The sequence below is a fragment of the Arachis stenosperma genome, chromosome 10 (assembly GCF_014773155.1).
Source record: "Arachis stenosperma cultivar V10309 chromosome 10, arast.V10309.gnm1.PFL2, whole genome shotgun sequence".
Classification (NCBI taxonomy): domain Eukaryota; kingdom Viridiplantae; phylum Streptophyta; class Magnoliopsida; order Fabales; family Fabaceae; genus Arachis; species Arachis stenosperma.
Window position 1 is genome coordinate 106,986,081 of NC_080386.1, and position 21,508 is coordinate 107,007,588.

Genomic DNA, 21,508 nt, shown 5'->3' on the forward strand with positions numbered 1-21,508 from the left:
TGATTCAATCCTATCAGGGATACAGAAGATTTTGGTTGACGAAGATCAAAGAATGACAAGAGCCAAGCTCTTTGATCTCAATCATGCCCTTGAATGAAGGGACGCTTCCACGTTCTCAGTTATATTTCTTAATGATTTAACATGGATGATCTTGAGATTGAGAAATCCTAAAATTTTTAGATAAAATAAAATTTTTATTCAATCAAATGATGATAAATAATTTTATTGAATTAAATTATATTAATGTGATCATTGGATGATAAATAATGCTAAAAATATAAATAAATAATATTTGAAGAGTATAGAAATATTAAGGGTAAAGTATATCTTTTCCTAAAGTTTACTAAAAGTTTCAAAAATACTCCTAAGTTTTAATTTGTTTCAATTTTATCCTTAATATTTTTGATTTGCATCAATTTTATCCTTATCTTCAAATTTTTCGGTCAAACTACGGTCAACATTATTTTTTTCTAATAACACCCTCCAAACCCTATTCTCTTTCATCATTATCCCCAAACTCACTCAGCAGCAGCCCCATCCCTCACTCCCTCTCCGACTGTCTCCTCCGCCATGCAGTCTACCTCTAGAACAACTCCCTATCCAGCCACCTCCCTCCGCCGCTCCTCAACCTCACCAACCTCTAGGGACTCAACTTCGCCAACCTCCAGCTACTCAACCTCACTCACAATCTCCTCTCCAGCACGCTCTTCGGTGACATAACGAACTCCCTCTGGTACTTCGATTTATCTTCTCGCACATTCTCCGGCGACATTCCAATGAAATTTTCCTCCAAATATCAGCGCCAGCTCATCAACTTGTCCTACAATGACTTTTTTGGTGGGATTCTGGTCACCATCGGCACTCTAAAGAAACTCGAGCATCTCTGACTTGATTCTAACAACTTGCATGTGACCTTACCTTCAACATTTGCAAACTGAAAGATATGAAACGCCCTATAAAAAGAGAAGGTTGTTGATTCTCAGCATGATTCTGACGAAGATCAATAAAGGTAGAATATTTTTGTTGAAATCTTGGGAACATGCTTGAAGATACGGTACCTACAAAGAAGAGAAAGTAATTGAGAACCAGAAGGGACATGTACCTCTTGTTTGTTATGGAGTTGTTGCATGGAGTTATTGTTGTGTTTTGTTGTTGTCGATGTTGCCGTTGCCCATTTTTGGTTTTGCTTCTTCTTCTTTTTCTTCTTCTTCTTCTTAAGTGTTGACGGGTTTGATTTCAAGTGCTTTGTAGTTCTTGTTGGTTGGAGCCATGGTCAGGGATCGGTGGTGGAATGCTGGGTCCTGTAATGGAGTCTTCTCCGATCCATAGAAGAGAGAGACAGAGAGAGAAGGAAAATTTGATATACATCACTTGCGGTGGCTGGAGTTGGAACGCAAACGGCGGTGGGGGTGTTAGGTAGTCGTTCTTGATGATGATGAAAGGGAATATAATTTTGGGGGGTGTTATTGGAAAACAATAATGTTGACCATAGTTTGACCAAAAAATTTGAAGATAAGGATAAAATTGATGCAAATAAAAAACATTAAGGGTAAAATTGAAACAAATTAAAACTTAGGGCTATTTTTGAAAGTTTTAAAAAATTTTAGGGATAAAAAATATACTTTACCCAAATATTAAATTGTCATTTCACTTTACTTTTCTAATCAACGACAATAAATATTTTGGATTAATTAAATTTTTACAAAAAATTATATACATAAAATTATTTCATTTTTTCAAAAATCTTTTGAATATATAATGGTTCAATGAGATGTTAACTATTGAGATATAATATTTTTTAATTCATATTTTCAATAAAAAGGTGTACTTAGTTCTATCCATCCTAAATAATTCTATATTCAGTATTACTTATCCATCTAAATAATTTTAACATTGATAGAATATTATTTTTAGATGCAAAAAAATTTAAAATATATTTATTCTATATCAAAATCAATATTCATATTTAACTTAGGATTTCAACGAATATGGCAAAAAATATTATATTTTTTAGTTAAAAAGGTAAAATATCTATAAATTTATTTTTATGCTTTAGCTTTAGATTTTTCAAAAAAATTTGGCAAGTTAATAGAATCAAATCATATTTCTATAACATATATAAGAATGTATATTACACATAAATAAAAAATGTTAGGTGTAATAAGAACAAATACATAAATTAAAGTAAAATTTTAAAAAATAAGAACCAATAAAATATTGAAGGAAAGAAATATAAATAGAAGAGAAACAAAATTATTAGACGGAAAAGAAATAATTTAATAAATTTTATGTATATATAAAAGAGGAATAAAAAGAAGATATACAGTACCTTATTTAATTTAGTAAGATTTATGGGAATAAACACATAGAAATAAGAGAATAAAAAATAATAATAAAAAAACTAAATATCTGAATTAATATAAAAAAATAATAAAGTAATAATAATCTATCATAATCTTAATCTTTTAATATAATTAATTAATAATAATATAATTAGTCTACCATAATTTTAATATAATCTTTTAATATTATTAATTCTAATTAAATAATAAATAAATTGAATATAAATATATCTAATCTAATCGTACAAAGAAATAGTAAATTTTCTATAATTAGACATATTTATTTTATATATATATTTGGGATAAAATGACACCTTAAAATGAGATTATTATTATTAATGACATATAAATATTAAAATTGTATTAATGCATTGATTGAAATACATTATTAGAATAAAAAGTTACAAAAATTAAAATAACTGAAATTTATTAACTTTAATTAGTTAAATTAGCATAAAATAAGAAAGAGATTATTAATCAGATTAAATAAATTAAAAAATATTACTGAGCAAGGAAAATGTTACAATAATTATAGAACTAATTAAAAAAATCAATTTAATCAATTCAAATTTTTATATTTTAATAGACAATTAAAGATCACCAACGAATAAAAATAAATAGGATATAATAAAAAATAATTTTGGTAGTATAAATAATTAAATTAAATTATTATATACAATTTTTATTTTTTACCTTATTATAATTTAAGTTAACATTAATGGTAAAAAAATAATTTTAAATAGCCTCAATTTATATTTTACAACATATTAAAGTACAATTAATAATTTTTTATTTTGTGATTAATCAACATTTTTTAAAATTTTTAGTTAGGTCTTTTATATTTTATGATTGATAAATTTTCTCTGCAAAACACAAATTTGTGATGAATTATTACAATCATAACTAATTAAGAAAATAAAAATTCAAGAAAAAATTATTAAAAAATCAAATAAAAGATAAAAAATACAGTAAAAATTTATTTTGAAACTAAAAATTTGTCAATTGTGCTAGAAATTCTAAAAATTTGTATCTTATTATATAATCAATTTTGTTACCCACTTCAACTTCATTATCCCTTTGTATTTAAAAAAGTATATAATGTCACACTTATTTCAAAAAAGATAAAACTCTTCAAAGACACGGTATAATGTGTAATTTAAGAACAATAAAATAAAAAATATCTAAAATTTTATAATAGTTTTTGAAATTTTCAATGACGATAATACAAAGAGTTTAAATAATCTACCAAATGAATTCAATGGTTACCCTTTGCACATCTTATTTAAATTTGAATTTTAAAAAAAAAATCTATTAGACCAAAAAAAAATTTTTATCCAAGAAGTATTATAAGAAAATTTATAATTAGAGAAGAAAATGATAAAGGTATTAATAATAATAAAGAAAAAAATGAAACTCATATTAAAGAATGTTAGAAAAGAAATAATAAAGTTCATATTAATAATAATAATGCTGAGGAATGATGTTGCTGCTTTAGGTTTCTAACCTCTGCCTTTAGCCATCGTTTTTTTCTTTCTTTGCTTTTTTTATTTAAATTACCAAGTCATAAAAAAATAAAGAACAATTCAAAAAAATGAAAACAGTAAGATCAATAGTAACTATACAAATCAAAATAAATAGGAGAAAAACAAACAATTATATGATAGAATTAACATGAGTATATTTATCATTAAATAATTAAACAAAGTTAACGCAAAACAAAATTACACGTAAAGAGGAAAAAAAAAGAAAAAAAAGTTAAAATATCCAAAGTGATAAAAAGATTATTTTTATAATTTTATTCTGTCATATATATATATATATATATATATATATATATATATATATATAAACCAATGAACTTCTAATTAAATTAAATTGTATTTATTATCATTATTGGAAATGCTAAGAGAGAGCAGTAGAGAAAAAGTTTGTGCGTATTCAAGTTGTGTAGAATGATACAATATAGAAAGATATTTATAGGTGCTAAGAGAATCGAAATAATAAAGACGTAATCTCCTATAATAAATATTCAGATATGTTAAATAATACTAATTGATCTAGTTGATGCTAATTATACTCTAACATCTCCCCTCAAACTTAAGTGACAACTTGAGTTTGAAACTTACTTGAAACAACTAAATGAAAAAATGCAAAAACTAATAGAACGGGTGCAGACGGAACTGCCTAAAGAAAGCGCAGATAGAACTGTCGGAAGGAAGCACAGACAAAATTGCCACAAGGAAGCGCAGATAGAACTGCCACAAGGAAGCACAGACGAAATTGCTGGAAGGAAGCGCAGAAGAAAATGCTGGAAAGAAGTGCAGACGAAACTGCTGGAAGGGAACGTAGACAGAACTGCCGGAAGAGAATGCAGATGCGGAACTTCTGGAAGAGAACGCAGACAGAACTGCCACAAAGTGGTCAACTGTTGAAAAACTGCCAAAAAAATGGCAAACTACCAAAAAACTTATGAAAAGTGACAAAGTGCGAAGAGATGACAAACTATCGGAAGGTGACAAAAAACGTATGATTTCTCCATGAGAATAAGTAAGTAGTGGATGAGCTAATCGATGAGGTCAGAAAAGCTTCAAAGCATTGACAAAAGAGAAGGAAAAAAATGGCATAGAAGAAAAGTATGAAAAGTATGTACGGTAATTTTACCAGAAGAAAATCAACTTATCCTCCTTAAGGAGAATACCATGGCTCTTATACCATGTTAGAAAGGAGAGAGCGAGCAATAGAAAAAAGATTTGTGAGTATTCAAGTTGTGTAAAATTATACAATATAGAAGGGTATTTATAGGTGATAAGAGAATCAAAATAATAAAGACGTAATATCTTATAATAAATATTCACATATGTTGAATAATGCTAATTAATCTAATTGATCCTAATTATATTCTAACAATTATATTCAATTAATTGATATACATAATATTAAATTGTGTGATACTTAAATATCTAATCAAATCAATTAGTTGATATAATTAATCCATCGTAATGAATTGTATTTAATGAGTTAAAAAAAAAATTAGGAAACATTCTCAGAAACATGCCACGTTAATTTTATCATTCAATACAAAAACTCAATTTTTATATAATAGAATAAACAAATGAGATTAATGGACTATTTCAAAATTTTGTTAATATAAGAAAGTAATAACTAATCTAAACATTTACTCATATTATCGAGAAAGAAATTATTTAATATTTTTAAAATATGAGACATAAAAAAATATTCTCATGATATGAAAATAAAAGAATAAGTAAGTAATAACTAACCTAAACTTTTTTTTGCTCTAATAACTAATGTATATTATTAATAATATTTTATAATTTTAAATTAATATAATTTTTATGTTAGTATTATTTCGAAGTATTACCATAAAGCAGGGTAAACTTGGACCTAGACATGAGGTCCAAAAATTTTTGGATAAGAATTTTGACTTGTTCATTGAGATGGTAGAGGATTTTGGCATCCTCGCTTGGACAGTGATGGATTGTCTGTAAGGGACTTCGATATCTAAGTCGTCAAAAGTTTAACTAGATTTTAAGTAAGATTAGATTGAAAAAAATACTTTGAGTGTTGGAATAATTATAGAGTGGAAATGCAATACTTAATCATTTTTTAGAGATGACTTCTGAAGATCATGGATGGTTATTCTCTTATAGAGTAAAAAATCATCCCCATGTTCAGGTGGATTACCACTTAATGGATAGTAATCGGAGTAGGGGTAGAATCTAAATTTCTCCCCAAGTCGGGTTAGGTATGAGTTCTAGAGATCCGTATCTTAGTTAGTCTGATCCATATGGATAAGGCCACATGAGTTGAGTCTAACGGTGTTGGGCCAAGCTCGTGCAGTCCAATTTTAGATTCCTTCTTACTTGTTAGTAGAATGCTGATTAAGGTTATATCTAGTGGGCCTAGATATGGACATACCCCCTACCCAAGTTCTGAACTTTAGGTCAGAATTTGGGTATGTAGTTGAATGACTTGTCAGTAGATTGTCAGAGAAGCCATATCACTGAGATTAAAATCGAATCAAAACTCGACATGATTTTGAAAAGACGTGTATTGCTTCATTCCTTTTCGCGTATTTTCAATTTCTATTGGTTACTTTGTCAATATTTAAAACTATTTAAAATAGATGTGAATTTACCTTAATATCCATATTATTAGGAGGCTATAAATTGGCTTTCCATAATTTCATCTTCTTTTTCGAATTCTTTCAAAATTTCATCCATTTTCTCTACAAGTTTCGTTTTTGTCTTTTGATTACTGTGCATCTTTTTGCTTATCTCCTTCACTCTTTCGTTTTCACATTTCAAAGTTGGTACTCTCTTCTTATTTTTTTCTTATTCCTATATTGTAATGTTCTTATTGTTTATTTTATGAACGTGTATGTTGTTTTGAGAGGCAATTAGTGCCATTTTAGTGGTATCATCATGATTAGTGGTTTTTGCCACTATTGTTGCTGCTATTATTTGTTGTAAAGTTATTTTGTGGTAGCCTTTTAGTCTCTTTGCATGATGTAGCTTTTACTGGTAGTAACTACCATCAGTTGGTAATTTTTACGTAGTTGATAAATGATAGATTAGAGGTGGTAGTTGTATTGGCGATGTGTTTGTGCCTCCTCTAAGAGGTTTTACCATTTTTTTAAAGATGATTTTAGCTCTTAGAATCTTTTTGAGTTAGTCGTAGATATGGTAAATAGATTCTCCTATCAATGCTCTATTTCTGAGCAATCCCTTCTTTTTTATTTTGTAGGTTACCAAGATAGATGGCAAGGAAGGGTATTCACGTACTTCCTGTCGAGGTGCCTGCTATCTTGAGTGGGTGGACCCTCAAATCCTCGGCGTTGTACCCTTGTTCGACGAAGCCTCCTTGAAATATTGGGAAGATGGAACGAGTCCTTGGACACGTCTTGTTGAGATCTAAGTAATTAACACACATCTTCTATTTTCTATTCACCTTCTTCACAAGCACTATGTTTGAGAGCTATGTGGAGAAGTTGTGATGAAGCTGGCTTCCAACAAGCTAGCTGTCTGTCTGGCTACCTCGTCGGTTCTTTCTGACAATATTTTCCACTTTTGCTATACGACTGGTTGGTGTAAAATCCATGAAATTAGTAAATAATTAGCTAATAAATTAATTATTAATAAAAAAATTAGAAAATATAATTTTATAGTTTAATGAGGTAGAATTAATTAAAATAAGAATTTTGATACTAATTTTAAAGAATTTGGCCCAAGATTGGGTCGAAACGGGCCGAATCAGACAAATTAGGCCCATATTGGACCCAAAGCCCAACCTATTTAATCCCCTTCCATGAGCTTTCAGCTCATTAAAGATAGATAAGGGAGAGAGAGAGTGCAAAACGGTGGGGGAAAGGGGGAAAACCTCAAACCCTTGCTCGAATACAATTCACCATAACTTTCAATTCAGAGTTCCGATTGACGAGCCGTCAGTGGCCACGTGTTTGTCTTGAAATTCTCTTCGAAACCATTCTAACCATGAGATAAGACTACTGCATCTTTTCTCCCAGTTTTTCCTCCTTCAATTTTAAAAATGTTAGGTTTTGAGAATTTAAGAATTGAATGATTTTGATGATTTAGATGAACTCTGGCAACGGTAAATTATCGGGTTTTTACCCAATTGCTTGTCGGTAATGGTAAAAAACTCATAACTCTTGTGAATCCTTTAATTAAATGAGATTGGGTAGTGAAATTAGTGGTTGTGTATGTAATTGTGTGAAATTAAGTTGTGTAAATGTGAATTGGAACAATAATAATGATGTTGGAGGCAAATTAGGTGATATTGGTGAATAGGAAGTGGACCGTGGAGGTTGAGTCTTCGTCAATAAAGATTCGACACTTTGGACACTTGAGGAGCAAAGGTATTTTGTGGTGCTTTGGCATTAGGGAGAGATCGGCCAAGGTATGGTTTCAGTTTCTCATAACTAAAATATAATGTCTTGTGAAAACTTAGGCTAGATGACTATAGAATAAGTTTAGATTGAAGTCGGTTGTTGATTTGATTAATGAACATAAGAGTACTTGTTGTTAGTGTTGTTGAGTTGAGTGGTTGGATTGTATGTTGTATGAATGATGTGTTTAATACTGCATGTGAGGATTGGTAAATAATAAGGATGATGTTATTGGAATGTTGATGTTATTGATGAATTGGGATTGGTTGGTATTTATGAAGCTTGGAAAGTTAAGATTGTCATCGGTGAGATCATGTAAATTTTGTGAAGAAAGGTTTGAAGTAATGAATGATGATTTAGGAAGTTTGAAAATGAGGGTTTGTAAATGAATGTGATATGTGAACCCCAGGTAGTAGGCAATGGTGTTGTCCACTTGTTCCGGGTATGAGATGAGAAAGGAAAATTATGAAAATGATGAAATGATTATGAATTATACTTAATGTTTGACTTGAGATTGAATGAATTATTGAATGAGATACCTAAGTAGTAGCAAGGACTGTGCGCTTGCTCCAGGTCAGTGATTGAGATACCTGGGCAGTAGCAAGGATTTTGCCTTGTCCCACTTGCTCTAAGTCAGTGTTTGTGACGTGTGGGTAGTAGCAACAGTAGTGGATTATTCCACTTGCTCCAGGTTGAGCTTAAACACCCGCCTGGGTAGTAGCCGCAATAGTGGTTATTCTACTGGCTCTGAGTTAAGCGGGTAGTAGTAAAGGGGTTGTAGCTCAAATCTACTTGCTCCGCAATGGGTGTTTCAGTCCATGGTTAGTTACCAGGACATGTCGGGTTGGCTATATAACCGACAGATGATATCATCAGGCATAGGGCAGGTATTAATCATATGCATTTGTCTGTTTTGTTTGAGTTTGCATTTTAAGAGATTGCCTAATTGATAATCTATGCTTACCTGCTATAATTGCTACTTGCCGTATCTGTATTCTACTTGTGTTTACTTTGTCTGTTTTGTTTGTCTATGTAGTTCTACTGGTGTTTGGGAGGATTATGGAGGAAGGGAGAATAGTCGAGAGTTTTAGTTAGAGTTTAGTTAAATTGATGAACCTTAGAGAACCACCATGTTTATGGTTTCCGTTTTAAATTTTTAAGTTTTTGATGAGCGGATAATTTATACACTTTTTGGCATTGTTTTTAGGTAGTTTTTAGTAAGTTCAAGCTACTTTTAGGGATGTTTTCCTTAGTTTTTATGTTAAATTCACATTTCTGGACTTTACTATGAGTTTGTGTGTTTTTCTTTGATTTTAGGTAAATTCTGGCTGAAATTGAGGGATTTGAGCAAAACTCTGAAAAAGGCTGACAAAAGGACTGCTGATGCTGTTGGAATCTGACCTTCCTACACTCAAAATGGATTTTCTGGAGCTACAGAACTCCAAATGGCGCGCTCTCAATGGCGTTGGAAAGTAGACATCCAGGGCCTTCCAGCAATATATAATAGTCCATACTTTATTCGGAAATTGACGACGTAACTTGGCGTTGAACGCCAAGTTCATGCTGCTGTCTGGAGTTAAACGCCAGAAAAACGTCATGATCCGGAGTTGAACGCCCAAAACACGTCATAACTCGAAGTTCAACTCCAAGAGAAGCCTCAGCTCGTGGATAGATCAAGCTCAGCCCAAACACACACCAAGTGGGCCCCGAAAGTGGATTTATGCATCAATTACTCACTCATGTAAACCCTAGTAGCTAGTCTAGTATATATAGGACATTTATCTATTGTATTAGACATCTTTTGACAGTTTAATCTCTTTGAATATTCGGTCACTTGATCATGGAGAGGGCTGGCCATTCGGCCATGCCTGAACCTCTTTCACTTATGTATTTTCAACGGTGGAGTTTCTGCACACCATAGATTAAGGGTGTGGAGCTCTGCTGTACCTCAAGTATTAATGAAATTCTATTTTCTTTTATTCAATTCCTCTTTTATTCTTATTCCAAGATATTCATTCGTACCCAAGAACATGATGAATGTGATGAGTTAGATAACCCTCATTATCATTCTCACTTATGAACGCGCGTGATTGACAACTACTTCCGTTCTACATGCAACCGAGCTTGAACGTGTATCTCTTAGATTCCCCAACAGAATCTTCGTGGTATAAGCTAGATAGATGGCGGCATTTATGAGGATCCGGAAAGTCTCACCTTGTCTGTGGTATTCCGAGTAGGATCCTGGGAATCCGGAAAGTCTAACCTTGTCTGTGGTATTCCGAGTAGGATTCCGGTAATGAATGACTGTGACGTGCTTCAAACTTGCAAGTGCTGGGCGTTAGTGACAGACGCAAAAGAATCAAGGGATTCTATTCCAGTAGGCGCGGGAACCAACCAGTGATTAGCCGTACTGTGACAGAGTGCGTGAGCATTAGTTTTCACTGCGAGGATGGGATGTAGCCATCAACCATGGGTGATGCCTCCAGACGATTAGCCGTGCGAGTGACAGCCGCATAGGATCATTTTCCCGAGAGGATTGAAAGTAGCCACCGCTGATGGTGAACCCCTAAACAAAGCTTGCCATGGAAAGGAGTAAGAAGGATTGAGTAGAAGCAGTAGGAGAGCAGGCGTCCTTGAGTCATACAGCATCTCCATTCACTTATCTGAAATTCCTACCAATGAATCTGCATAAGTATTCTATCCCTTTTATTATTTCTTCTTTTTATTAATTTCCGAAATCTTAAACAATTTTAATCTGCCTAACTGAGATTTGCAAGGTGACCATAGCTTGCTTCATACCAACAATCTCTGTGGGATCGACCCTTACTCACGTAAGGTTTATTACTTGGACGACCCAGTACACTTGCTGGTTAGTTGAACGGAGTTGTGAATTTAACCAAGAGCCACAATAGTTTTTGTGTACATACCAAAGAGCCAATATTATTGATCACAATTTCGTCCACCAAGTTTTTGGCGCCGTTGTCGGGGATTGTTCGAGTATGGACAACTGACGGTTCATCTTGTTGCTCAGATTAGGTAATTTTCTTTTCAAAAATCTTTTTCGAATTTTTTTTCTTTTCTTTTTCGTTTTTCTAAAATATATTTTCGAAAAAAATTTAATAAAAATCCAAAAAAATTAGAAAATTTTAAAAATCAAAAATATTTTGTGTTTCTTGTTTGAGTCTTGAGTCAATTTTTAAATTTGGTGTCAATTGCATGTTTTAAAAATTTTTCTTGCATTTTTTCAAAAAAATCTCATGCATTCATAGTGTTCTTCATGATCTTCAAGTTGTTCTTGATAAGTCCTCTTGTTTGATCTTGATGATTTCTTGTTATGTGTTGTTTGTTGTTTTTCTTGTGCACTTGTGCATTCATATTTTCCATGCATTAAAGATTTCTAAGTTTGGTGTCTTGCATGTTTCCTTTGCATCAAAAATTTTTCAAAATAATGTTCTTGATGTTCATCATGATCTTCAAAGTGTTCTTGGTGTTCATCTTGACATTCATAGCATTCTTGCATGCATTCATTGTTTTGATCTAAAAATTTCATGCATTGAGTATTTTTGTTGTTTTTCTCTCTCATAATTAAAAATTCAAAAATAAAAAAAATATCTTTTCCTTATTTCCCTCCAAAATTTTGAAATTTTGGGATTGACTTGGTCAAAAATTTTCAAAATTAGTTGTTTCTTACAAGTCAAGTCAAAATTTCAATTTTAAAAAAATTTTATCTTTTCAAAATCTTTTTCAAAAATTATATCTTTTTCATTTTTTTATTATTTTCGAAAATTTTAAAAATTATTTTTCAAAAATCTTTTTCTTATCTTTATATTATATTTTCGAAAATTAGCTAACAATTAATGTGATTAGTTCAAAAATTTGAAGTTTGTTACTTTCTTGTTAAGAAAGGTTCAATCTTTAAGTTCTAGAATCTTATCTTGTAGTTTCTTGTTAGCTAAGTAATTTTAAAAATTAAATCTTTTTCAAAATATCTTTTTTCTTAAAAATCTTTTTATCTTTTTATCTTATCTTTTTCAAAAACTTTATCTTTTTCAAAATTTGATTTCAAAATATCTTATCTAACTTCTTATCCTCTTATCTTTTTAAATTTTGATTTCAAATCTTTTTCAATCAACTAACTAACTTGTTGTTTGTTTCTTATCTTTTTCAAAACCACCTAACCACTTTTCCCTCTCTAATTTTCGAAAATTCTCCCTCTCTTTTTTCAAAAATTCTTTTTAATTAATTAATTGTTTCATGTTTAAATTTTAATTATAATTTATTTCTAATTTTCGAAAACCACTAACCCTTTTTCAAAATTATTTTCGAAATCTCTCTTCTCTTTTCTTCTTCTATTTAATTATTTAATTACTAACACTTCTCTTCACCTCTCTTCATTCAAAAATCCGAACCCTCTTCTTCATTCTTCTACCCCCTTTCTTCTTCTACTAACATAAGGGAATCTCTATACTGTGACATAGAGGATTCCTCTTTCTTTTCTTGTTTTCTTCTCTTTCATATGAGCAGGAACAGGGAAAAAGGCACTCTTGTTGAAATTGATCCAGAACCTGAAAGGACTCTGAAGAGAAAATTAAGAGAAGCTAAATTTAATTATTCTAAAGGTAACCTTTCAGAAACATTAGAACAAGAGAAGGAGATGGCAGCCGAAAATAATAATAATGCAAGGAGAATGCTTGGTGACTTCACAAAGCCAACGTCCAAATTTGATGGAAGAAGCATCTCCATTCCTGCCATTGGAGCCAATAACTTTGAGCTAAAGCCTCAACTAGTTGCTTTAATGCAACAAAACTGCAAGTTTTATGGACTTCCATCTGAAGATCCTTATCAGTTTTTAACTGAGTTCTTGCAGATCTGTGAGACTGTAAAGACGAATGGAGTTGATCCTGCAGTCTACAGACTCATGCTTTTCCCTTTTGCTGTAAGAGACAGAGCTAGAATCTGGTTGGATTCACAACCTAAGGATAGCCTGGACTCCTGGGATAAGCTGGTCACTGCCTTCTTGGATAAATTCTTTCCTCCTCAAAAGCTGAGCAAGCTGAGAGTGGATGTTCAAACCTTCAAACAAAAAGATGGTGAATCCCTCTATGAAGCTTGGGAAAGATACAAGCAGTTGACCAAGAGATGTCCATCTGACATGTTTTCAGAATGGACCATATTAGATATATTCTATTATGGCCTCTCTGAATTTTCGAAAATGTCATTGGACCATTCTGCAGGTGGATCTATTCACCTGAAGAAAACGCCTGAAGAGGCTCAAGAACTCATTGACATGGTTGCAAATAACCAGTTCATGTACACTTCTGAGAGGAATTCTGTGAACAATGGGATACCTCAGAAGAAAGGAGTTCTTGAAATTGATGCTCTGAATGCCATATTGGCTCAGAACAAAATGTTGACTCAACAGGTCAACATAATCTCTCAAAATCTGAATGGATTGCAACATGCATCCAACAGTACTAGAGAGGCAGCTTCTGAAGAAGCTTATGATCCTGAGAACCCTGCCATGGCAGAGGTTAATTACATGGGTGAACCTTATGGAAACACCTATAACTCATCATGGAGAAATCATCCAAATTTCTCCTGGAAGGATCAACAAAAGCCTCAACAAGGCTTTAACAATGGTGGACGCAATAGGCTGAACAATAGTAAGCCATATCCATCATCTTCTCAGCAACAGACAGAGAACTCTGAACAAAACAATTCTAATTTAGCCAATATAGTTTCTGATCTGTCAAAGGCCACTTTCAGTTTCATGAATGAAACAAGATCCTCCATTAGAAATCTGGAGGCACAAGCGGCCAGCTGAGTAAGAAAGTTATTGAAACTCCTCCCAGTATTCTCCCAAGCAATACAGAAGAAAATCCAAAAGGAGAGTGCAAGGCCATTGACATAGTCAATATGGCCGAATGCACAAAGGAGGAGGAGGACGAAAATCCTAGTGAGGAAGACCTCCTGGGACGTTCCTCAAGCAAGAAGGAGTTTCCTATTAAGGATCCTGAGGAATCTGAGGCTCATCTAGAGACCATAGAGATTCCTTTAAATCTCCTTCTGCCATTCATGAGCTCTGAAGAATATTCATCCTCTGAAGAGAATGAAGATGTGACTGGAGAGCAAGTTGCTCAATACTTAGGAGCTATCATGAAACTGAATGCCAAGCTGTTTGGTAATGAGACTTGGGAAAGTGAACCTCCCTTGCTCATTAGTGAACTAGATACTTGGATTCAGAGAACTCTACCTCAAAAGAAACAAGATCTTGGCAAGTTCTTAATACCTTGCACCATTGGCACCATGAGCTTTGAAAAAGCTCTATGTGATCTTGGGTCAGGGATAAATCTTATGCCACTCTCTGTAATGGAGAAGCTGGGAATCATTGAGGTACAGCCTGCCTTGTTCTCATTGCAATTGGCAGACAAGTCATTGAGACAAGCTTATGGGTTAGTAGAGGACGTGCTAGTAAAGGTTGAAGGCCTTTACATCCCTACTGATTTCATAATCCTAGACACTAGGAAGGAAGATGATGAATGCATCATCCTAGGAAGACCTTTCCTAGCCACAGCAGGAGCTGTGATAGATGTCAACAGAGGTGAGTTAGTCCTTCAATTGAATGGGGACTACCTTGTGTTTCAGGCACATGGCCATCCCTCTATGACAAAAGAGAGTAAGCATGAAGAGCTTCTCTCAGTTCAGAGTCAAGAAGAGCTCACACAGTCAAACTCTAAGTTTGGTGTTGTGAGGCCACAACCAAACTCTAAGTTTGGTGTTCAAACCCCATATCCAAACTCTAAGTTTGGTGTTGGGACTACACACTAAATTGACCTGATCACCATGTGGCTCCATGAGAGCCACTGTCAAGCTATTGACATTAAAGAAGCGCTTGTTGGGAGGCAACCCAATTTTATTTATCTAATTTTATTTTATTTTGTTTCTTGTTTATTTTTGTGTTTTATTAGGTACATGATCATGAGGAGTCACGAAAAAAATCAAAAAAATTAAAAACAGAGTCAAAAACAGAAGAAAAAAATTTTCACCCTGGAGGCAGCGCAGACTGGCGTTCAACGCCAGTAAGGTGCATCTGGTCGGCGTTCAACGCCAGAACAGAGCACCATTCTGGCGCTGAACGCCAGAAACAAGCAACAACCTGGCGTTAAACGCCAGGAACGTGCACAGAAAGGACAAACTGGCGCTGAACGCCAGAAACAAGCATGAAACTGGCGTTCAACGCCAGAAACATGCATTACATGGGCGTTGAACGCCCAGAACATGCACCAATGGGTGTTTGAACGCCAGAATGGTGCACGAAGGCATTTTACATGCCTATTTGGTGCAGGGATGGAATTCCTTGACACCTCAGGACCTGTGGACCTCACAGGATTCCGACCTACCTCGCCCTCTCTCTCTCCATTCTTGGTCATCCCTTCTATTTTTCATTCACCACTCACTCTTCCCCATACACCCCGCCTACCTTTACAATTCAACTTCTCTTTCCCACCCAATCCCACCCATATAGCCGAATCCATCTCCCCTCACTCACCTCCATCTTCTTCTTCTTCTTCTCTTCTTTCTTTTCTTGCTCGAGGGCGAGCAATATTTTATGTTTGGTGTGCTAAAAGCATAGCTTTTTTGCTTTTCCATTACCATTAATGGCACCTAAGGCCAGAGAAACCTCAAAGGGAAGACAAAAGCTTCCACCTCTGAGTCTTGGGAGATGGAAAATATAAGCCGCATAGGATCATTTTCCCGAGAGGATTGAAAGTAGCCACCGCTGATGGTGAACCCCTAAACAACGCTTGCCATGGAAAGGAGTAAGAAGGATTGAGTAGAAGCAGTAGGAGAGCAGGCGTCCTTGAGCCATACAGCATCTCCATCCACTTATCTGAAATTCTCACCAATAAATCGGCATAAGTATTCTATCCCTTTTATTATTTCTATTTTATTATTTGAATCTAATCAAGTATCATGTTTAATCCGCCTGACTGAGATCTACAAGGTGACCATAGCTTGCTTCATACCAACAATCTCTGTGGGATCGACCCTTACTCACGTAAGGTTTATTACTTGGACGACCCAGTACACTTGCTGGTTAGTTGAACGGAATTGTGAATTCAACCAGTGCCATTAGAAGCCTTCATCTCAAAATAGGTAGAACATGTGGCTGCAAATCAAGAGATCCCTAAGATACCTCAGGGGATAAGTTGTCCTCCACATAAATATTGGAAGCAACTAAGGGTAGGAACACCAAAATTACTGGGAATCATTCAACAGAAACAAGGAAGAGACATAGAGGAGCTCAAAGAGCACCATTGGACCTTCAAGAAGGCGCCACCCTCACTCAGGTGGATTCATTCCTTGTTCTTTATTTCTTTCTGTTTTCGGTTTTTAATATTGTGTTTATTTATGTTTTGTGTCTTTATTTCATGATCATTAGTATGTAACCATGCCTTAAAGCTATGAATAAAATCCATTACTCCTTCACCTCTCTTAAAAGAAAAATGTTTTAATTCAAAAGAACAAGAAGTACATGAATTTCGAATTTATCCTTGAATTTAATTTAATTATATTGATGTGGTGACAATACTTTTTGTTTTCTGAATGAATGCTTGAACAGTGCATATGTCTTTTGATATTGTTGTTTATGAGTGTTAAAATTGTTGGCTCTTGAAAGAATGATGAACAAAGAGAAATGTTATTGATGATCTGAAAAATCATGAAATTGATTCTTGAAGAAAGAAAAAGCAGTTGAAAAAAAAATTGGAGCTAAAAAGAGTATATAGAAAAAGAAGGAGCAGTAGAAAAAGCCAATAGCCCTTAAAACCAAAAGGCAAGGGTAAAAAGGATCCAAGGCTTTGAGCATCAATGGATAGGAGGGCCCAAGGAAATAAAATCCAGGCCTAAGCGGCTAAATCAAGCTGTCCCTAACCATGTGCTTGTGTCATGAAGGTCCAAGTGAAAAGCTTGAGACTAAGTGGTTAAAGTCGTGATCCAAGGCAAAAGAGTGTGCTTAAGAGCTCTGGACACCACTAACTGGGGACTTTAGCAAAGCTAAGTCACAATCTGAAAAGGTTCACCCAGTTATGTGTCTGTGGCATTTATGTATCCGGTGGTAATACTGGAAAACAAAGTGCTTAGGGCCACGGCCAAGACTCATAAGTAGCTGTGTTCAAGAATCAACATGCTTAACTAAGAAAGTCAATAACACTATCCCAAATTCTAAGTTCCCCAGAGACGCCAATCCCTCTAAACTACAAAGGAAAAAGTGAGATGCCAAAACTGTTCAGAAGCAAAAAAGCTACAAGTCCCGCTCATCTAATTATAATTAATATTCATTGATATTTTGAAATTTATAGTATATTCTCTTCTTTTTATCCTATTTGATTTTCAGTTGCTTGGGGACAAGCAACAATTTAAGTTTGGTGTTGTGATGAGCGGATAATTTATACGCTTTTTGGCATTGTTTTTAGGTAGTTTTTAGTAAGTTCAAGCTACTTTTAGGGATGTTTTCCTTAGTTTTTATGTTAAATTCACATTTCTGGACTTTACTATGAGTTTGTGTGTTTTTCTGTGATTTCAGGTAAATTCTGGCAGAAATTGAGGGATTTGAGCAAAACTCTGAAAAAGGCTGACAAAAGGACTGCTGATGCTGTTGGAATCTGACCTCCCTGCACTCAAAATGGATTTTCTGGAGCTACAGAACATCAAATGGCGCGCTCTCAACGGCGTTGGAAAGTAGACATCCAGGGCTTTCCAGCAATATATAATAGTCCATACTTTATTCGGAAATTGACGACGTAACTTGGCGTTGAACGCCAAGTTCATGCTGCTGTCTGGAGTTAAACGCCAGAAAAACGTCATGATCCGGAGTTGAACGCCCAAAACACGTCATAACTCGAAGTTCAACTCCAAGAGAAGCCTCAGCTCGTGGATAAATCAAGCTCAGCCCAAACACACACCAAGTGGGCCCCGGAAGTGGATTTATGTATCAATTACTCACTCATGTAAACCCTAGTAGCTAGTCTAGTATATATAGGACATTTATCTATTGTATTAGACATCTTTTGACAGTTTAATCTCTTTGAATATTCGGTCACTTGATCATGGAGAGGGCTGGCCATTCGGCCATGCCTGAACCTCTTTCACTTATGTATTTTCAACGGTGGAGTTTCTGCACACCATAGATTAAGGGTGTGGAGCTCTGCTGTACCTCAAGTATTAATGAAATTCTATTTTCTTTTATTCAACTCCTCTTTTATTCTTATTCCAAGATATTCATTCGTACCCAAGAACATGATGAATGTGATGAGTTAGATAACCCTCATTATCATTCTCACTTATGAACGCGCGTGATTGACAACCACTTCCGTTCTACATGCAACCGAGCTTGAACGTGTATCTCTTAGATTCCCCAACAGAATCTTCATGGTATAAGCTAGATAGATGGCGGCATTTATGAGGATCCGGAAAGTCTCACCTTGACTGTGGTATTCCGAGTAGGATCCTGGGAATCCGGAAAGTCTAACCTTGTCTGTGGTATTCCGAGTAGGATTCCAGTAATGAATGACTGTGACGTGCTTCAAACTTGCAAGTGCTGGGCGTTAGTGACAGACGCAAAAGAATCAAGAGATTCTATTCCAGTAGGCGCGGGAACCAACCAGTGATTAGCCGTACTGTGACAGAGTGCGTGAGCATTAGTTTTCACTGCGAGGATGGGATGTAGCCATCAACCATGGGTGATGCCTCCAGACGATTAGCCGTGCGAGTGACAGCCGCATAGGATCATTTTCCCGAGAGGATTGAAAGTAGCCACCGCTGATGGTGAACCCCTAAACAAAGCTTGCCATGGAAAGGAGTAAGAAGGATTGAGTAGAAGCAGTAGGAGAGCAGGCGTCCTTGAGTCATACAGCATCTCCATTCACTTATCTGAAATTCCTACCAATGAATCTGCATAAGTATTCTATCCCTTTTATTATTTCTTCTTTTTATTAATTTCCGAAATCTTAAACAATTTTAATCTGCCTAACTGAGATTTGCAAGGTGACCATAGCTTGCTTCATACCAACAATCTCTGTGGGATCGACCCTTACTCACGTAAGGTTTATTACTTGGACGACCCAGTACACTTGCTGGTTAGTTGAACGGAGTTGTGAATTTAACCAAGAGCCACAATAGTTTTTGTGTACATACCAAAGAGCCAATATTATTGATCACAATTTCGTCCACCAAGTTTTATAATCTGTTGTCAGAAGTTCTAGGATTGCCTTTGGCATTCTCATGACCTCATTTGTTAGTTATGTGGATACTGTTACCATGCTGAGAACCTTTGGTTCTCACCCATACATATGTTGTGGTTTTCAGATACAGGTCGAGACGCACCTCGTTGAAGCATTCTGGGAGCTTCTGTCAGCGAAGGATCCTAGTCCTTTGTGTTTATGTTTTGGTTAAGTTGTACATATAGATACTATTATATCTCCCTATGTATATTTTATGTTTTTGTCCCTCCTAAAGGTCGACTTGGAGAAACAGGTTCTATAAATTGTATTCTGGATCTTTTGAGAATCTTATATGTGTGTGTGTGTGTGTGTGTGTGTGTGTGTGTGCGTGTGTGTGTGTGCGTGTGTGTGCGTGTGTGTGTATTTGCTTTGTCCGGTTCTAACTTTGCGAGCCGAGTCAGAAGTCTTGCTATATTTATCTTTGGAATTCTTTGCGAGTGATGCACCACTATTTTGTGGTATATTTTGTGCCTAATTTAGGTGGATTCTATCCATTTTTCCCACATTTATCCAATGAAATAGCATGGTTTCATGATTGTCTCCTAATTTGTACTTAAGTGTGAAAACATGCTTTTTAGACCTTAATTGGTTAATTTTAATTCACCTTTGATTCCACTAGATGCCTTGATATGTTTGTTAGTGAATTCAGATTGAAAAGACTAGGAATGGATCAAAGGGGTGAAGAGGAAAAGCATGCAAGTGGAGAACTCATGGAAAATCAAGGATTTTGGATGCATTCATTGATGCGCACGCGCAGCAGACGCGCACGCGTGGAAAGTGAAGTCGCATGGCGACACGTATGCGTACATGACGCATACGCGAGGATGGAAAATGTCAAGCGACATGTACGCGTGACCCACGCGTACGCGTCGATGCTCGCATGTGACCTCATTAAAGTGAATCCGCTGGGGGCGATTTCTGGGCCTTCTAGGCCCAAATCCAACTCACTTCTGAGCCTATTTCATGCAGAAACCAAAAGGAGTCAAGGGGGGAGAGTCATAATTGAATTTTGGAGGGAAATGCTTTAGTTAGTTTTTTAGAGAGATAAGCTCTTTCTTCTCTCTAGAATTAGGATTAGATCTAGATTAGGATTTTTTAGATCTAGGTTTAGTTCATGCTTTGATTTACTTTTCCTTTATCAATTCTTACTCCTCTACCTTTCCTCTCTCTAGTTTTGTACTTTACTCCTTGTAATTCTTTACTTTTATGTTGATGCACTCTTGTTTCTTCTATTTCTCTTTTATTGCAAATTATGATTCATGTTCCTTTATTGTTGATTTGATTTGTTGTGTTTAATTTCCTTGTAATTGGTAGTGTAGATCTACTTTTCTTGCAATTTGATTTTACTTTCCTTTTATGCCTTCCAAGTTTTTGATAAAATGCTTGGAAGGATACTAGAATAGATTTTTCTCCTCTTGGCCTTGGTTGAGTAATTGGAGACTCTTGAGTTATCTAATACTTTCGTTGATTGATAATTAAAAGTTGCTAATTGATTTGAATTCTACTAAAGCTAGTCTTTCCTTAGGAGTTGACTAGGACTTGAGGAATCAAATTGATTACTTCCACTTGACTTTCCTTCATAGTTAGAGGTTAACTAAGTGGAGCAATGAATAATTGTTGTCACAATTGATGATGATAATGAGGATAGGACTTCTAGTTCTCACACATTGCCAAGAGCTTTTCTAGTCATTAGTTTTGTTCTTTTGCAATTTACAATTCTTGTTTCTTAACAAAAAAAAAAAAAACTCAAAATATACATGTCCGTAACCAATAGCAAGAACACTTCCCTGTAATTCCTTTGAGAGACGACCCGAGGTTTGAATACTTCGGTTTATTTTTATAGGGGTTTCTTACTTGTGACAACCAAATTTTTGTATGAGAGGATTCTTGTTGGTTTAGAAACTATACTTGCAACAAGAATTTATTGTGAAATTCTAAACCACGCAAAAATCCAATCA

At 34.7% G+C, this 21,508-nt stretch overlaps 1 non-coding gene across 1 annotated transcript; it reads right to left on the reverse strand.

The window, feature by feature from the left end:
* Positions 1–13,318: 13,318 nt before the first annotated feature.
* On the reverse strand, positions 13,319–13,422 carry LOC130958884 (small nucleolar RNA R71). The gene has a single exon (XR_009077987.1). It is a non-coding gene; the product is annotated as a small nucleolar RNA R71 (small nucleolar RNA).
* Between the last annotated feature and the right edge of the window lie 8,086 nt (positions 13,423–21,508).